At 42.6% G+C, this 19,581-nt stretch overlaps 1 long non-coding RNA gene across 1 annotated transcript; it reads left to right on the top strand.

Annotated features, from left to right (window-relative positions):
• Positions 1-9,017: 9,017 nt before the first annotated feature.
• On the top strand, positions 9,018-18,591 carry LOC109304271. Its single transcript, XR_002099325.1, has 2 exons — positions 9,018-9,326; positions 17,640-18,591. It is a non-coding gene; the product is annotated as an uncharacterized LOC109304271 (long non-coding RNA).
• Positions 18,592-19,581: the final 990 nt, after the last annotated feature.

Raw genomic sequence — 19,581 nt, 5'->3', positions numbered from 1 at the left:
ATTTTTCCAAGCCACATGGGTGATTTGTAACCATTAGGAATGCTGAAGAGTCAATGAATCCAATAACCAAAATAAGACTCCCCCTCCTAAAAAACCACAATGAGTTTAAAAAATGTGCATATATGGGACCCAAGAAGGTTATCAGGAATTGGAGGAAATTAAATAAGGCTCCAGCATGAATCAACTAAAGCTTCCATATAAAATGCCATTAATTTATTGTACTGCAGTGCACAGTCCATTTTATCTGCCCCCTCGCACAGGCCATTCAGTTAAAAGGTCATATCCCAGAAACCTAGGTCACTTTGGCCGATAATTAACTGGAACTGAGTTCATTAGGTAAAACAAGGGGTAAGTAGCCATGTGAAAGTCAATACGGCCTTTGATATGGAAAAGAAAGTGAAGGCAATCCATAAACCTTCAAAGCCCTGGATAGGGTAAATGGCTTGTGTATTACAGCAGTAAGCAAGGTGTAAAAAAAACTTATTAACATACCAGATTTGATTCGACTCTATTATATTTCATCAAATAGTTTAGAAAGCACCCAGCATAAAACATCATCATAATTGTAATCATATATTTGGCGATTTAACGTGTACACCATAATGTACCATTAGTTACACAAATAACTAATAATTTGCTAATGACAATATTATGTTAAGTCAGTTTAGGGGCAATTAAAGTGAGTGATATTTACATATGCCTAATGAATCACAGTCGATGGCAGATTAAGAGATTCTAATGAATATTCATCCAGACATTCACAACCAGCTTCACAGTTTATAAACTGAATTATGGTTGATTTGCCCTTTTAAAAATGAATATGTGAGTATCTTCTGCATGGGAAGAATGAACAATTGGGGCTGATTGTAAAATTTTTTTAAGCAATGTACTGGTCAGGACACAAAACATTTTTATGCACTCTCATACCCTTGGCTTCTCAGCTCTTTTTATATCACAGATCAGCGTTGATGAACTATCTCCATTTTCAATCTAGCCCACGACATGAAATATAGAAATTGTTTTGTGTTGAATTAAATGCAACAGAAGTTTTATGCAGCCTCACTAAGGAGATAATTACACAGGTATCTTTCTCTTCTAAGCACAAGATAAGCCAGCAACATGAAAAGCCTTTATGCACATCACAGGCCTGAAGTCAACACAAAAATTCCCTTGTATTTAAATGGGATTTGAAGAAGGCTCTCGTATGATAAAATTAGAGTTAGTGCAGCATGATCTATACTAGAACTTTCCATCACTTTTTGTGTTGTACATAATATACAGATAACAATTCTTCAATAAAATAATATGAATTAACAGCAAGATATATTGTTTCCTACTTTGACCATTGCAAAGCCTTTGAAATCAGGTTTAAAATATTTGAAGCAAAGCAGAGAGACAAAATCTCACACAGATATTTAGTTAGTTAGTTAGTTAGTTATGTAATTTATTTATTTATTTTTATTTATATGCCACTTTTCCTGAAAAAAGGCTTACTGTGGCTTACAGTAAAAATCAACACAGATGGTACTTGCAGGAGGTTGCTCTTAGCTGACCTTAGGGACTGAAGTGGAACATAAGGAAGAAAGGTGGTCCCTGGCCATGAGATTTTTAATTGATCCTGCCCTCCTTGCTCATGCAGAACCCTCCCAAATGTCCATGCCAGTTTTGCTTTGTACAGCACAATGTACCCTTTTAAACAATTTTCTATTTCCTTTCCCAGTCTTTCCTGTTTCTGTTGCAACATGGCACCTCACATATGGCACTTGAATTTACAGAGAAAAATGCAGGATACTGAGTGTGTTAAATCTGTCTTTTAGAATTAAGAAAACGCAAGCAAGATGGGATAAAATGAGAATCTGCCCAAACTTAGTATGTGGGTCAAAATGAAATCCATTTTGGAAGTTTATTTTAAAAAATGTATTTTTGTGGTTTCCTTCCACACACATCTTTGAATTGAGGTGGAAGCTCTGAGAAATGGCAAATAAAAAAAAGCTAAGTATTTTCAGTCTATATAGAATCAAGGCTTAAAGAAAAGCTTGCAAAGTAGCCTACGTTTGAGGGAATTATGACACAACTTCCAATACAACAATTATCATTGCATATTTATTATCAGCATTACTGGTAGTAGCGTTACTATAAGACCTAAGAAACATAGTCATAGCCCAGGACCACACTCTCCTAGGCACAATGGACACCTATACACATTCTTGACACCTACTCCAATGTGTGCTAATTAGCACGCTTCAGCAGCCTCAGCATCACATGTATTCAGCATCCCTGTACTTCAAAATGGCAGCAGGGACACGTTAACTGAAGTTCATTGAATGAGCTTTAGTTAAAGTGCACCCACTGCCATTTTGAAGCACAGGACACTGATTACATGAGACGCTGTGGGCACTTTAATTAGAGCAGCTCCCAAGAGCCCCTTCCCATCCTGAAGTATATGTAAAGCTGCCCAGTAAGTGCAGGGCTCGAATCACTGAGTTGGAAGGGACACAAAGAATTGTGTTGTCCAACCACGTGCAAAGTAAATGGGAGATCTCTTGCTGACTTCAGCAGGGCCAGGATTTCACCCTGGGTATCTCAGTGCTGAGTCCTGTGCTGTAACTGAAGTAAGTTAGCTAAGCATTATGAGTGAAGTTCATCCTCTGAAGAGAGCCAGCTCACAGCCTCTTTGTCTCTTAATACTCACTGTAAGATTTAAATGGGCATTGGACTACATGTGCACTTTAGCAGTAGCCTATTTTACTGTGCAGTAAAGCAACACATAAAAAACCATGCAAATAAGCTAATGTGCAGTAAAATAGACTAGGGGTGTGTGAAAAGGGCCCTATTCAGTTCAGATTTGGCCCAAATCAGGGACAGTGATCCAATTCAGTCATAGACACAGCTTTCAATGTTTTTTTTTTAAATACTTTGAGGTACCAGTGCAGCTTGTGAACACTGCAATGCTGGGGCAGGTGGAGCATCCCACAGGAGCACAGGGGGTGGGGGTGGGGGGGCTGCATCCTCAGCAGCGAACCCAGAAGTGGACTGGAAATACTTCTGGTCCACTTCTGGGTCCACCAGGGAGCATGCTGGGAGGCCCCCCTGTGCCTCCCCACCTCAGCTGCGGGGAGACCCTGGGTGTCCCCCAGACCCAGGAGGCACCAGTTGCCGAGCCGGGGGGAACTGGAAGTGGACCAGAAATGCTTCTGGTCCACTTCTGGGTCTTCTGCCGAGCACGCTGGGGACCCCTCCGTGCTCCTGTGGGATGCTCCATCCACCCCAGCATTACAGCATTCACAATACCTTGAGGTATGTGAAGAAAAAACATTTAAAGCTGTGTCTATCTCCGAATCTCTCTGAATTGATTCAGAAGGTTTCAATTCAATTCAGAGAGATTAAAGGGTCTCCTGATTCAATTCTGATTTGGAGATTTAGCCACCGAATCGGGCCAAATCTTTGCCGAATCAAATCAGCAACCAAAGCTTTGCACAGCCCTAAAATAGACTATTGTGCATTAAGCATCGCTAAAAAATCGTGTGCTTTTGCTACTGTGCATTAGGGCAGCCTAATGCACGTTTATTTAGTACCTCATATTGTGGCTCTTAAGCAGAATTGGGCCTCCAGAGCCTCCAAACCTTTGTGATTCACCCACATAAACACTTTCTATGCCATGTACGTGAGATTTTTCTCGTAATGTTCACAGTTTTTTCCTGGCATAACTTCAAAAGCAAGTAGTTTTGTTTTTCTTTCTTGATTCCAGAGTTGAGAGATACTAACGGAAGTGTTCTCATCCAAGCTTAATGAAGCATCCATTGGCTAACTTTACCAATCACAGTCGTCTGAAAAGCAAACAAAACCCCTTTAGGAACAAAGGTTGGGCGTAGATGCATGTGCACGTGCAGTTAGCATGTAGCAATAAGGTCCGGTGCAGTTCATGCTGGAGTTTATTGCTCCTGGGCGCAGCGTTTTCATGTGCCCCCACAACTGGAGCATGTTGAGCTGGGGCAGGGCAGCCCTGGGCTGGCAGGCTGACCCCCTGTCAGACCAGAGCTGTTCCACCCTGGATCAATGTGCTGTGGAGGGGATGGCTGAAGCATGAGAGTGCTGCAGCGGGGGGCTAACTGGCAGGCAGCCCCTGCACCGTAGCACCCTCGGGACCCAACCAGTCCCAGTCACCATCTACATGTACGTTTCGACACACATAGCTTCTCCGCTGTAGGGTGGTACTTGTCCCGGACAGTACTATCCTACAGCAGAGTTAATTAATCTACTGTGCCCTAATACAGGTGCTTGTGTCAACAGTTATGCTTTACTGAGGAGCTAACAAGGCAACTCCATAGTAAAGCACATGTGTCAATGAGCCCTATATGTCCTTTGTCTCATATCTATCTTCAGTTTCATTTAAAGCTATTTTGGATGACATAACTCTTATACCAGTTTCTTTGGTTCATTTTGTCTGTATATTTGCTTAGTTGGTTATTTGTACTGAGTATTTGTTTGTACCTGGGTACGTTCCATTAGGTGCCTAAGAGAAATAAAAATGTTCATGCCATTACAAGCTTGCACATCAATTAGCACTGTAAATATGAGTGGCAGTGGTGAGGCAGCATGTTGTTATTGCACTAGAAATAGGAAAGACTGGGAATGGAAATGGAAAAAATCTTAATATTGAAGAGGAGTGCAAGAAGGAAATCTTTAACCTCCCTTTAGCTGACATCATCTAGGAGATTGTTGCTTTAAACTAGGAGCCTGGATAAAAAAAACCCAGTAGGAGCAGGGGTGCAAGCATGAAGATATTTTTAGCTACCAGTCAACAGTTCAATGAGAACTCAAATATTTGAGAGTTAGGGCTTCAAGTCAGCAAAATACGTAAACACATGCTGGTTGGCATATCTGAGTTTGTATCAGCACCTAGACTGGGGTTACCACTAAACCTTGGGTTTGTTGCACCCTGTAGATTATGAGGCCTGAGTGCTGCAACTCTGTTTTTCTTCTTCTAGGCATTCTATAATTATTGTTCAGCTCCAAGGAAAGACAAGTAAGAAGCACATTTTACTAGTCTAGTTTAGATGGGACAAAAGCCATAGATTTATGAAGCAAAGATGATGCAGATTTTTCCCATAAAACTGATCTTATACTAACCATTTTGGTCCTTGTCGCATTTGCTAACATGTGCAACTGCTGACTTGGGTATATGTTTCTCCCACAGTTGTAGTCCTAAATCGCATGCATGAACAGACATATAAAAATATTCACAAAATTTTTCTGGTTATCAGTCTGGTTTGAGTTTTAACTATGCTGCCTTTCATTCAGTCTACAATAGATTTAGAAGTTCAGAGAAAGCAGTAATGTCAAGATTTAGTTCCAAGAGACAGCACCTGCATGACACAATTAACAAAAATAACAAAATCACTTTAATAAATGATTTCCTATTATGTTTTGTTCTGCCATAATAGGTTTCTTTAGTAGAGCTTGTTAAAACCTTTTTGGGAAATATTTTAAAAAAATTCTAGGGAGCTCCCTTGTTTGCTTTCACTTAAATAGGAAGCTTTCCAAGTTTTTTTTCCCCAAGGACAGTGCAAATTTAGAAAACTATTTCCAGTCATCTTTTTTCTTTATTTTTATTGTAAGAGATTCTGCTTTATAAAAACCTAAAGCTGATTAAAAAAAGACTGAATGTTCAGTTTCTAGGCTAGAGAGGGAAAATAGCATGAAAAATGTTAATTTTTGATGAAACACTATTTTTTGCATCAAAATTACTTTTTGCCATTTTTAGCCATCTTACATAACACAGATTCTTCAGTCAAATTTTATGCCCATTAGTTTATTGTCTACGTTTCTTTACTGTAATATTTTTTTTCATGGAGATGACTAGAAGCATATATTTAAAAACATAAAGGAGAGTGAACTGTTTGACTTCATTGGCTTTCACTGGGATTTGGACATATCATTTCTCTTTGTGCCTTTGAAATTTTCATGTTTCTCCTCCTCTAGCCACAGCAGAGAATTAAAGGGTCGGAGATTCGGCTACCAAATCAGGCCGAATCTCTGCCAAATCGAATCAGGGACCAAAGCTTCGCACAGCCCTACAAGCCAGGCACCCAGGAAATTTCTCAGTACTAATACCAGTGTACTGAAGACAACCTCCTATCTCTAGGTGTGTCCAAAGTTCCATACTTCAGAAGAAGGCAAGAAACCCCCCTCAGAAGCCAAATAATACCTCTAAGGGGTAAAACATTTCTTCCTGGCCATAGAAGGTAGCCAGTCAATCCCAGAATACCCCTCTCCTGCCTTACTGCTCTTTTCCGGCTCCATTTTGAAAGAAAAATATGGATTCTGTACCCCAACTATTTTATTGAAAAGACCATTCCAGAGGTTAACTCCTTTGATGGTTAGGAATCTTCTAATGTTTTATTTTAAGTTGTATATGATCATTTTGTGCATACTTGCTCTTACACCAATATGGGCCCTTAATGTAAATAGTTCTTCTCAGAGGTTCATGGGCCAAATACATTAATACAGAATAATCATATTCCTATAATACAATTTACCTAACAAAACCATGAACCATCACCTGCATTTCCTAAGACTCGGGGGGAACGTTCTCTGTCTAATATATAGTTTCCTTTTAAAAAAAATATTTACTGTAAGACAGCAAAGGCTCTCAGGCCTCAGTCCTACAAACACTGACACAAGTGAATAACTTAAAGCAGAGGTGTCAAATTGGTTGGAGGGTTGCATTCCTTCCTTTTCAGGAATCCATAGGCTGCACCTTTGCTCTTGTGCTGCCAGCCCTGGTGACACTGTGGGCAGAAACTCCACCACTGCCCATGATGGCAGCCAGCTTTCTACCCCATAGGGTCACATGAAGTATGTGTGTGTGTCTGAGAGAGAAGGAGAGAAAGTAGCTCTGCAGGGACTCTGTGAGTTGTGCATGTATATGTGAGACCTTGCACCCCTGTAGCCAGAGCCTGGGCGTTGGGGCTCTGGCCCTAGTGTCAGGGCTTCCCATGGCAGGAGCCAATGCCCAGATGAGAGCAGAGGCTCTGTGTCCATGGTCAGAGATCCAGAAAGGCAGCCTGACCCTTGGCTTTTGCAGGAACATGAGCAGCTCCACCAGGATCATGAGCAGAAGTTCCTCCACTGAGGGCAGAGCCAGAGTGGGATGACTCAAGTCAGTGGGTTGGATTTGACTCACTGGCCATGTTTGCAACCCCTGATTTAAAGTATGTAACTAGTCACATTGACTTCGATGAGAGTATACTTGCTAACTATCTACAAACCTTCAAAACTATTTGGTTAACCAGCCACAGGATAGTATTTAGAATAAACAGATTTTGTAGGATCAGTATTTAAGCCTTGGACTGTAAGGATAGCAGCTTCAGGGTGCATTGGCAATGCTGGCAAAACAGTTTATGAGCTAAAGAGAAAAAATGAGGGGAAATAAGCACAACTTTGTTTTCACAGCCAGGGTTTCATTTCTCAGTACTTGCAAGGGTTTCACTTACTATACTATAAACTAGAAGCCCAACGGGGTGGACAGTGACACATAAGACTTCACTTATTTGTTAAAGCTTTGGTTTGTTTCAGATGTGTTTCCATGTTTCTCCAGTGTAGTAGGCAACTGTCGATCCTCTGGACCATGGTGTGCGTGCAAGAGGTCTAGTCAGGTTCCCTGTGAATCTGCTTGTATGGAGTCCTGTGACCATCAGACCAAGACCTTCACACATACACCTAAGCAAGGGTATGGAGGAGTGGAAGCTGCCCAAGACCTACCATTCCTTTAGACCACCGAGACAGAATCCAAAGGCCAGACCGAGTCTTGACATTCAGTGCCTCGACGGTCGTAGCTGCTGCCAGAGACCAACAGATAATAACTGCTGCTGACTGCCTAACACTTCAGTGAGGATGCTTTACTGTCACGGTGATGTCCCTTAGCCTTTCTTCAACCAAGGGGTACCCACAGAGCAGTGGAGACTAGGGTTGTGAGGTTCCCTATATTCACCTTACTCTGGAGGTTGCAATCTTGTGGTATTTTATAGTAACTACCCCACCATGAGTAGCTCCACCATGTTGCCACAAGGCCCTCCAGTTCGATGCAGTTTACTGTCAGACCCAGGATCATCTCCATGCGTATTACAGAAAATAAGAACACCAATAGGCAGTTAATGAACCTCAGTCTAGCCTGTGAGGAATAATCTTCGAGCTCATCTTCTGACATGTTTCTATCCATCTAACAGCAGCAGTGTTTAAATCTCTTGTTTGCACTTTACTAGCTGAAGATTGTAAATGTTTTATGAGTCGCTGAGCTTGCAGCATTACTATTTTATTAGAACGTTGACTATCTTGTGTTCATTGCTGTCTTGCTAGCAAATTTTATATAAAAAAATTACCTTCAGACTTCTTAGGAATGACAATTTGATAGCCTGATGAAAGCTGTTGTTTCAGATCATTTTGTGTCGATGATCTGTTTTGTTGGAAGACCATAGCACTCCATTGCTTATCAAAACTAAAAACTATCACATTTCATGACAATATAGAAATGTTTGGTTCACAGAGAGGACAAGGTAGGTGTCAGAGCCTTGTGCTAATCTTAGGTAAGTGGGCTCTAAGGAGACGGAGGAAAAACTTGGGTCTATGGACCATTTATCTTAGAATGGCTGAACAGCAACACTCAATTGATATATTCAGCTGGTTCAGGGTTTAACCAGCACTAGCTGACACAGTGTTGACCACTGGTCTACATGAGCACTCAGACCTGGTTAACCTCTTGATACCAATTCAATGGATTGCAAATCAAATTTGAATTTGATAACATTTTGTAATGCAGATGTGTTCTTAAACAATGAAAGCTGAGTTAATTTGTTGGCAACGTTGCTGGACATTCTGTGTTGTGTGAGAAGCTAAGCCACTCAAAACAAAGAAGATAGAAATAAAGCCTCTTTTCCACTATTATATGTGGTCATGTAACAACAGCCTGCACCAATATATAGTCACTTATAATGCAGCTTTTTGGTCTGCACTACAAATCAGAAGCTGCGAAACAGGAGTAGCAAGATACATCGGACATTCTGGCAGCCATAGCAAACTACCAAGGGAGGGCTTTCAATGAAGTATCCTTAAAGAATGGGCATGAGTATAATTAAGAAAAGTTATTCAAGTTATTGCCTCCCTACAATTTTTTCTCTAGAATGACTACTGGGGAAACCATGTTCTCAAACTGTGTCTGGATGAAAGCCCAATTCAACAGAGGAGGAGAAAATGGTCTGATCATTCCCTGGCAAAAGATTTCAATGATAGCAGACCAGAGAAGTAGCTGGAGGTGTGTTACACAAGAGGTGGGTAGAGAAGGGTAGTTTGTGTGGGGTAATTCAAGGGCCTGTAGGAATCTTTGGATAAACTCTCCTAGCTGTGTAGGCATTTCTCCAAACCCAAACTCCTAACAGTTGACATTCACGTGTCACTAGCTGCATCCTGCTAATACAAGACACCTCAGTGTTTCTCTAATTTTTCAAAGGTTTTATCTTAGGGTACTTATGAGGCAGTGCCTTTAGTAAATATAGACATGAACACATAACTTTCAGTGTCCTTCATAGTAACATTTTGATTAGTACCTTCGATGAACTAGTAGCGCACTCCAGTTCAGAGATGTAGATTTCAAAGCCAATTCTGGATCTCTGTTCCTCTGGGAGCATTCTGTGACCATGTTAATGCTAAAGTACTATGAAGGGAACAGAGATATTGAGATAACAACACTGGTCTATCCAAGATACATGGTTCTGCAGAACCATTTACCATTTATACTTCCATATTTAAAAACCATGTATAAAGACGCATAGGTAGGAAGGGAAGATTCAGAGGGGGTGCAGTGGTATGGCTGCATCACCTTTTCAGACCATTTCATGGCAACAGCAGTTGAGGACTATTTTAAGTCCCTGAATTAGGTAAGAATCCCACTCTGTTCCTTCCCCTCTATGCTCAGTGGCACATCCCCTCTCTTCCACTCCTATCCCTCTTCTGCCGCTGCCACTGCCACTGTCACTGGTGTTTCTGGCTCCCTCAGTGATGGGCAAGCTCTAGAGCGACTCCTGTCCTGCTGCAGCCAGGCTACGCAGGGAGCCAGGCTCAGCTGGGACAATGGCAGTGGTGGTAGCAGGTGGGTTCCCTCTTCCTACCTAGTCCCCCTGAGTGTTTCACACCAGCCTTCTAGCAAACTCAGAGAGAAAGAAGTTGCTGCTGCTGCTGTCATTGCCCATGGTAGGAGTGGCTCTGAAGCTTCCTCCACCCCCTTGGCAGCTGGGGACAGCAGCAGGGAATGTGAAGGGAAAGGAAAGGAAGGGAAAAAATGTTAAGCATGCAGGGCAGTGTAGGGGGTGCCAAGAGCCTAGGGGGAGCATTTTTTATCTGATTTGGGAACTTAAAAAAGTCCTTGGCTGCTGCTCCTGCAGCTTGCCCTGACATTCCCCAGGGGGGAGGGAAGGGGCGCTTCCTACTTTAAAAAACCTGTATCCCTGCATGTAGATAAGTGCTAATACTAGTAGTAGAGATAAGGAAGGTGAATATTACTAAACAAAACACTTTATGTTACTTGTCTCTTTTACTCTGCATAGAATTCATCATGATCTGCAAAAAGAGGGCATATGACATTCCCTCCTAGAAAAAAACAGTCAAGTTCCTTTATGCCACTGTTCTCTCTCTCACCAAAACCTCTCAGAGAGGTGTCCAAATGTCCAGGACTCTATGTAGTAGGGAACGGTTGGGCAGTTATTATGTCAGGTGAGAAGTTTGCAGAAGTAGGATATAGGAAATATGACCTAATTCAATTCTGGGCTGTTCTTACCTTGCTTTTGTGCCCATGTTTGCCAGTTAGATATATGCAAAAACACTTTGTCATTTGCAAGCTTTTGGGCATGCTCACCCTTCTACAGGCATAGGAGAATGCAAAGGTTGTAAAATTTCTCTTAGGTGCAAATTAAAATTCATGTTTCACAGGATAGCTGAAGGTGTTGTAAGATCTCCTGGTTGGAATAGTTCATTTTGTGCAAATTTTGTTCAGATAAAAGTTGGAATGTTTTTGTGGGGAACTCTTTATAAGGATAGTTCTAGGCCAGCTGCATCAAGAAATGCTACAAGAGCATTATTTCACTAGGGCCAGACTGGGATATTTGGATTTTAGAAGCTGTACAGTCAACACAGAGGACTAGATCCTGCAAGATCCATGGCATTTGTGACCTGGAGACTACAAGCGTGAACAGTGAGGGAACTCTGCAGTGAGTTCCTCCTGTTGGGGGAGGGGACCATCAGGCCCATAAGAATCCAAACTTCATCAAAGTTCACTGGTATTCAGATCCAATGCATGGCTCCAAATCTTTGTCAAACCTCAGACCAACCCTAATCTATTTAGGAAACAAGAACAGGGCTTTGGAGTAGAGTAGTGGGGCTTTTCATACAGAATACTCTTTAGATTTGTGCTCTTGCCTGTACCAATACCTGGGTGGAAGTGTCTTGACTTGGGAAATGGCTCCCCTGAAATTAGGATCCAGCTGACTCAATTCTGTGGGAATGCATCCTTAGAGGAATGGGCGAGACCAGCCACAAAGAAGATAACTGGCTTTTGCTGCATTGATAGAAGAAGCCATAGATTTTTGCTAAGGGCCCTCCTGGAGATAGATATGGCCTTGCTTCACATACCTCTGGATTTGCTGGTTCTGGCCAGGACCAAAAATCTGCTTAACAGTACAAGGTAAGAACTATGCTTCCCATTGAACTTGCCATGCCAGAAGTATGCCAGACTGAATTTATGAGATTACCATGAGGGAATAGGCTCTGTTTCTTTAAATTCTAGAGCATATAACTAGAGAGTAGGAGCTGGGTGGCTCTAAAGTGAATAAGAGAAATAGCAGTTTTAGAAACAAAGCTTGTATTATTTTTTTTTTAAAAATTCCTTGTTGACTGAAAAAAATAATCAGTCTTTATCTGATTAGTTACTATTGTTACAAGAAGCATAAATTCCAACCCAGATTTTTCCCAAATCAAAAATTTAAACTGCTGGAAATGTAACTAAATGGAACGTATTCGAACTTCTGCAAACCACATTTGACATGTATGTACTGCATAAGCATAGTTAGAGTGAAGATTTTCATGCCTGTGTGTCTTTAGCCTTCGTAGTCACTAGGTGCATCTACGTGAACCACTACTACACAGTGATTACTGTGCATTTATTTAGTACTTGTGGCCTGCAAATGCCTTTTTAGTGATGCTGCTGCACAGTAGCCTAATAATATTGGGCAGTAGCATATTAGCACTGTTTGTGCTGTTACGCGCTACTGCACAGTATTAGCTACTGTGCAGTTAGCATCCCGTGTAGATGCACCCACTGTTCTGCAGGACCCCAAATGTTGTTCAGAGCTGAATGTATGAAAATGTTCTTAAAAGAAACACATTGTTTCCATGTTTTCAGCTTCCCTCATCTCTCCTTTGTGATGTAATGTCCTTCAGTCTTCTGTAGAACAGCCCCAAAGAGGTTGTGAGCTTTGTTTCATTCATCAAAACAAAACTAGGCATCTGAATACACTGAGGTAAGAGAGGGCCTTGGACTTGCACATGTCTTTAGGGTTCAGAAATTCTCACAGTGGTCCTGTCTTCAAAGACATCTAAAGGAATTTTTTTCATTTAAAGCAACAACCATTTAAAAGGAAAGAAATAAAGCATTTTAATTTGGCTTGGGGAGTAAATTACCAGAGACATTTTTAGCCACAAGTTGGTTGCAAACTACAGTACATAGACATGCTAGTTTACGACAAGATTCTGCCTGACTCTCTTTCTGTGGGCCTGAAAGAAAAAGCTTTGAGATGACTATGGTATTTTCATATGGAAAGGAAAACACCTACAGCTGCACAGTGGAAACAACTACATGGAAAGCGTTGTTAAAGGCAGACCTCCCATAGGGACTGCCTGTTCTGGTTTGATGGCCAGAAAATCTGCTTACCCTCTGTTAGGTTATCAGGGAAGCAGACTCTCATCTACTTGGGGAAATGAAGATAAATGGTTTTTGATATTCTAAACCATTTCTGTCACTCCACATTTTGTTTTTTACACCCTGCCCCATAGGTCCTGACAAGTAAGATAAAGCAAAGACTCTTAGTAAAAAAGAGTTATTCAGGCATATATCCAGCATCAAGCGACTTCAGCTTTCAGCTCTTCCCTAGAAACCAAGAGACACAGTCAGGCAAGAGAAGCAGCCGAGTTTTCAAAGTGGTGCCACTTGATTGGGGCATGAATCATAGGGGCAGATCCAGTGGGGGTGCTCTACTGCAGTTGTGCCCCCCTTTGATTCCTGCTCCACTTAAACTTTAAAATCACCTGCCTGGGAGGGGCAGTGGCATTGCTATTCAGGCAGCAGGTGTAGAGTATTAACTCAGGTGTAGAAATGACTGACAGTGAAGTATTGGAGGCATGGTCAAGGTGCTCAAGAAGGCTTTGTTTTATGAATCTGGATAACAGATGTGTATTTAACTATAATGACTACAGGACTACTGACACAATATCTTTTGACTATTTTGCCTAGTTTATTGTATTTTTTAAAACTTTATATATAATCTAGCAAATTAGTGCACATTACGGTAGTTATAGGAGGTTTTTCAATAATCTTAAACTGAATAATATAGTGCTAGCCCCTTAGCATATTAGTAAAGCATCTAGCTTGTCTTTAAGTGGAGAAAAATGTGCTGTGTTATATGTGATGATGTACCACACCACCTGCACCCCACTTTTCAAAATCCTAAATCCACCCATGATGGGGGCATATGTTTAATCAGGAGAGTTTTGTGATATGCATATATCCATAGTTAAGGGTGCTCCATGTTAAAAACTGTAGCCTGTTAACTATAGCAATATAGGTGAAAAGTAATACAACTCCCCTTTTGTAGATACGTTTGTAGACATATAGCTATACTCCTGTGTAGGAAGGGGAACAGTGATTTTCATCAATAGGCATCAAAGTGCTTTAGAAAGTACTAATCAAATCACTACTGTTTCCATTTTAGAGCTGGGGCAAAAGTGCCCACAATCAACCATCAGGCCAGTGTAAAGAGCCAGGGATTCCCATCCACTGCTTTACTCATTAGGCCACACTAAATAAATTGCCCAGAATACAGTACTTAGAAATTGATATAACTGCATCCACCCTAGCAGCTATCCTGGAAGAACTACAGCAGTAAAACACCATATACCTAATAAACATAGCTGTACTAATGTGAAATCAGTGTGTTAACCAGACCTAAACAGGTATTTCAGTCTTGGTCTGTGCTTTCTAAGCAGTTCTCCTTTCTTATGCTCATTACTTTTGGCTTGTTCCCATGCTCCCAGTCTGAGAGTCAGGCTTGGGGGGTAAAGGAAGGGGAAGGTTTGCCTTTCTACATATTCCATGCAACTTGAAGATGTGGAGATGCTTTTGTCCCTTACTGTACTCATTGGGAGGTCAGTGTGGGAGTGCAGCAGGAAACAAAATCTTTGGTGGGAGGGGAGGGCTATGTGTGACCTCAGATTCACCCAATAACTTCTAATACTACTGCCAATGTGCTCATACTAGGCAGGTGGTTCCTCAAAAGCTACTTGCTTCCCCTCCCTGCAATTATAGTGTTCAACCCATCATTCCCCAGCCCAGAGAGCCTTCAGCTCAGCCCTGAGCATGAGGATAAGTGGGGATGTCTACTCCCTTTGAACAGCATGCAATCTTGGTAAATGAAATAACAGAGAGAGAGAGGGAATGAGAGGAGCAAAATCTAATGGGGGGGCAGAGAGGAGGGCAGGAAAGTGGAAATGGATAGAAATAAAGAAAGATGTTGCTAATGTGGGGCAAGGGGACTCATTAATCCCATGCAACGTGGGGTTCTAGCAAAGGGTTTGGAACCACAACTATTAGACTGAATTGGCCAGGGCTTTGGTTTTTGTTATCCTGCACTGCCCTCTTCTGGTACCAGCCTTCACAGTGTGACAAATGGGGACCCTTGTCCAGTTGCAATCATTCTGCAGAGTGGGGAGTCAGCAACGTGGGCATATAGGAACCAAAGACCAGAAGGGACTTCCGGGGCCATCCCAAAGAGGCCAAAAGATCATCTACTTTGCTCCGTCTTTCAAACCTGTGGTCAAAGCACCCTATAAAAACACCTCTATAAAATGCCACAGATAAATACCAGAGGAAGAGCGTCTTCCTGTCACAACGTCAGGGAGACTGTTAGGTGAATATTTCCTCATAAGGTTTTAGGAAGCAGATCAGGCCCCAGGCTACAGAGGCTGGCAAAAAAAACTAGACAAATTCCATGTTTTGACATTATAATAAAGCACAGTGTGGGTGATCACCAGCTGTGATCAGCTGTACAGCTATTCAGACATGTCATTCTGTGAACACTGAGTAAGAGGAACGCTCAATCTTTGGGCTATGAATTCCCTTATTGCAACTGTTGGTAGAGCACAGTATCACTCTGAATTCACCATAACCGATTCAATTTTCAGCATGATTGTGGGGATTACACTGCGCACATCTGCCAAAGACAAAGAAGGAAAGGGATGATGAGATAAAGGTCAGCTGTATAAACTCTGTGGGTTCATCATCTTAGTTTGAGACTACAAGTAGGCATAGCTTTAAAGAGTACTTTGGAGGATACATGTTATTCCTATCTAACCCCTGCTCTACAGGGAGTCCAGCTGAACAGTGGGGTCAAACTTGGATGAAACTGAGAGGGATCAGGGCTCATCATAGGGTATCTCCGAGACTCCAGGAAAATAACAGAGTTAAAAGGAGCAACACTGACTTTCTAGATTTTAAGAAGCCCCCTTTGTACTACTCTAGGGCTCTCATTTAAGATATCAACACAGTTCAGCAATTTTAAACACATTTTGAAGCAGGCAGAGGTTGTTATACCTTGCTTTATAGAGGAAAAAACTGAAGATAGAGAAAAATAGAGGTTAATATCAAAATGAATCTTAAGAAATGAAGCTGCCTTTGTTTTAATCAATGACTAGACCAGTGAGGGCCAATCTTTCTAGCAAGCATGCCACAAATTAAGCCTTAAGTCTTCCCCAAGTGCCACTCTGATTCCCCTACCTGATTTATTGCTCTGCTCTCTGCTCTGTGTTCCCTGCCTGATGATGATGCTGTTTTCTGCTCCTTGTCCTGTGCTCCCTACCTGATCTGCTTTCTGCTCCCTCCCCTATCTCTTGCTGCACTGTGTGCTCTCTCTCTGATGTGCCATACCAGAAGATGCCCATGCCACTTGTAGCATGTGTGCCACAGGTTGGCTACCCCTGGACTAGACAATCTCTGTATATACTAAAAAGATTAACAATGCCTATTGGCTAACTGCAGTCTATATCTATGCAGTAGAAACCAATCTTTGTTCTCCTTTTTACTTCATTTAGTATATATGGAGTAAGGGATACATCCAACAATTCCACTACAGCAGCCACATTAGTGAAATGTCTGTATCCTGCTCAATGCAGTACAAGTTATACAAAAACAGAATAGTCCTCTCAGTCTGAGCAGAAGCATCATTCTGTAAATTAGTTCTTCCTCTCCTGGGGGATGAGGGGTGGAAGGGTGAGGAAACTCTGATTTTGACTCTTCAGTCAGTTGAAAGGGAAACACCACTATGAAAATAAATGTTGGGGAAATAGTGCTGGGGAATGCCTCACTGAGAAACCCCCTCTAAAACTCCATCCCTAGGCAAATACATTCCTGGGGGAATGCCCCTGCCCCATTTAATTAAATCCCCCCTGTTAACTAACTTCTGGAAAGAGTGTTTTATAACAGGCAAGCAGAGTCCTGCAAACAGCCTGCAAGTGAACTACATTCTGCCATTACTCTACCCTAATTAGGGCTAGCCTTATAACACTACACCTGGGCGTTGTCTTGTGATTAAATTCACAAAGAGTTTAAGGTGTTGTACCAACTAACTTTAAGCATGCAGATGCCTAGTGGGCTCCTCAGTCTGGAGTTAGGTGCTTAGGTTTCTGGGACTGGGGAGAGTTAGGTTGCAAGAATGGGAGTGATGTAAGCTACAAATCCCATACATGCTATACAAAGAGACACAAGGAAGTTCCTCGCACAGCCTTGGGTGGGCAAACCAGTTGCTTTAGTCCAGACTAAGTCTAGGAACTGGCCACGGTTAGAAGTACAAAGACAGTTCAGTACTATGCGTTGGGGCTGGGGTAGTACAGGTGCTAAGGCACATCGTTGATTGCCCAGAGGCTGCAAGTTCATAGGCCATAGGAGAAGCACTCGCAGCACAACCTCTCAAAGTCCAGTGAATCTGAAAATCCTGTTAAATACCTTGTTACCAGGGTGTGAAAAAAGAAAGGAAGCCCCGTGCACTGAAATGTTAACCAAGGATGTAGGTAGACCCATCTCCATGTGAAAATCTCATCATAATGGCTCTTAAGACAGGTGTCAACTGTCTTAGCATAGCTACCTGGGGATAGCGCATACTCAGGCAAGAGTTACCATAGCTCATAAGCTGAACAAATTGCTTACAGACAGTGGAGGAACAAGTGATTCTACAGAGAGGGAAGAGGAAGAAAAATAGCAGGGGGAGCAGATCTACAGTTTCATGTACAGCAAATGCACACGAATGTGTGATATTTCTTTTTTATAGATTCAACATGCTGCCAGTTCAAACCATGGCTAGAAGTCACCCTAAATGAAACTGAAGAACACATGAAGAACAATTGTGGTGGCAACTGAGCCCCCTGGTCAGAGGTGTAACTTTAAATGTTGGTGCCCTGGGTGGCATGGGGTAAGGAGTGAGCTCTTACCTCCTTGTGCAGGTGCTGCTGTGGAAGTGGACTCATGGGCAGCTGCTGCCTCAGGGTCAGCTCCTGCAGCTATGGCTTCAGCAGTGGTGGTAACAGAAGTTCAGGTTCCCTGGAAGCTGCCGTTCTGGTGCCCACTTCAAATTATTCCCCTTCCCCAAGTTACACTTCTGCCCTTAGCTCTCTGTCTGGGAGTTACTCAGCTACCTGGGAGGTACCTGAGCCCTTGCAAGGGAAGGAGGGAGGGAGGGCAGACAACAGGACAGTACTGCCATGAAACAGTTATAAGTTATAACCTTCAACCACAGTACTTCAAATGTTTCAGGGTCCCAGCAACCCAGGGAGGGAAAAGAATCAGATACACATTAAGCAGTTTCCTGTGCTGAGCTACAGACAGCTGCCAATCAGCACAGCCTCCCCAGTCAGACAGGAAAGAAACCACAAGCTCTTCCCTCCACTCTTCCCTGTGGCTCTCCCCACATCACTGACACTCCAACAGACTACTTTTTAATGGGACCAAGGCAAAGCCCAAAGTCTACAAGGTACAGTAACTAGAGGCACAGACAGGACACTAGTTGGATACAGATGCCACAACAAAGAACATCTGGATAGGAAGAGGTTCTCTGTGGCCCCAGAGATTCACAGATTCAGGCAATGCACATGCAGAAAAGTTCAAGTATGTAGGTACCCAGAAGTTAGCTGGAGAAAAATCCAGAACTCATGCTGTTTCTAAAGTTCCCCAGCTTCCTACTTTTCACTTCATGGCCAGGCATTACCAGTTTAAACTCTGGGAATGTTATCATCCCCGGTTGCAAGGCAGCTCTAGTAACGGTGCAGCCATGCTGGTGAGCAGTCAGAAAAGCAGCTGGATTAGGTGTTTAAAATGGCAAGCTGAGTAGCCCCACTGTGGCAGCTCTGCCTGATTGCATTTCATAGCTGCTAGGGTGTTGCTGGACTTAGCACCTAGACGGAAGCACAGACCTCAGGGAAAGCTGGGAGCTGAGCACTCCCAGGCTCAATTTTCAAATCACCTAGAAGCACTATGTTTGAATAACATAACTTAGCTGCTATTCAGCTTGCAGTGTGAGAGGTTCTGGGTTTGGGTGCAGTGAGAGAGGCCTTGTGGACACTGCCTCAGTTGCAAGAGAATTACCTTTCTTGAGAAAGAAATTATGAAGGCATGAATGTGCAAGTATGATAGCTGGGAAGTTCAGACAGTGCCTGAATGGCATGAGAGTTCATAAATTGGTTTTCTTATCAACCAGAGTAAGGCTATTGCTTGGAAAATGGAAGGATTTAGAAAGGTGAACTTTGATCTGTTGGTAGACATTAGGGCTGTTTAAAGCTTCAGTCCCTGATTCAATTTGGTGGAGATTCGGCCTGGTTTGGTGGTTGGGGAGGCATTGGGGGGGTCAGGGGGAGGCAGCATAGAATTATAGAATCATAGAAGTAGGGTCAGAAGGGACCTCGTAGATCTTCAAGTCTGACCCCCCGCCTGGGCGGAAGAAAAACTGGACTCAAATGAGTCCAGCCAGGTAGGCATCAAGCCTCGTCTTAAAGACCCCCAGGGTAGGAGCCAGCACCACTTCCCTTGGAAGTTGGTTCCAGCTCCTAGCCGCCCTAACTGTGAAGTAGCTCTTGCGGATGTCCAATCTATACCTACTCTCCAACAACTTGTGTCCATTATTTCTTGTTATGCCAGGGGGTGCTAGGGGAAACAGTGTCTCCCCCAAACCCTTCTGGTCCCCCCTAGTGAGTTTATAGACAGTCACCAGGTCCCCCCTC

This window comes from Gavialis gangeticus, unplaced genomic scaffold (genome assembly GCF_001723915.1).
Source record: "Gavialis gangeticus isolate Ggan-Ray unplaced genomic scaffold, GavGan_comp1, whole genome shotgun sequence".
In the NCBI taxonomy this organism is placed as follows: Eukaryota; Metazoa; Chordata; order Crocodylia; family Gavialidae; genus Gavialis; species Gavialis gangeticus.
The sequence above is the reverse complement of the archived record's forward strand: the minus strand, read 5'-3'. Positions and strand labels throughout refer to the sequence as shown.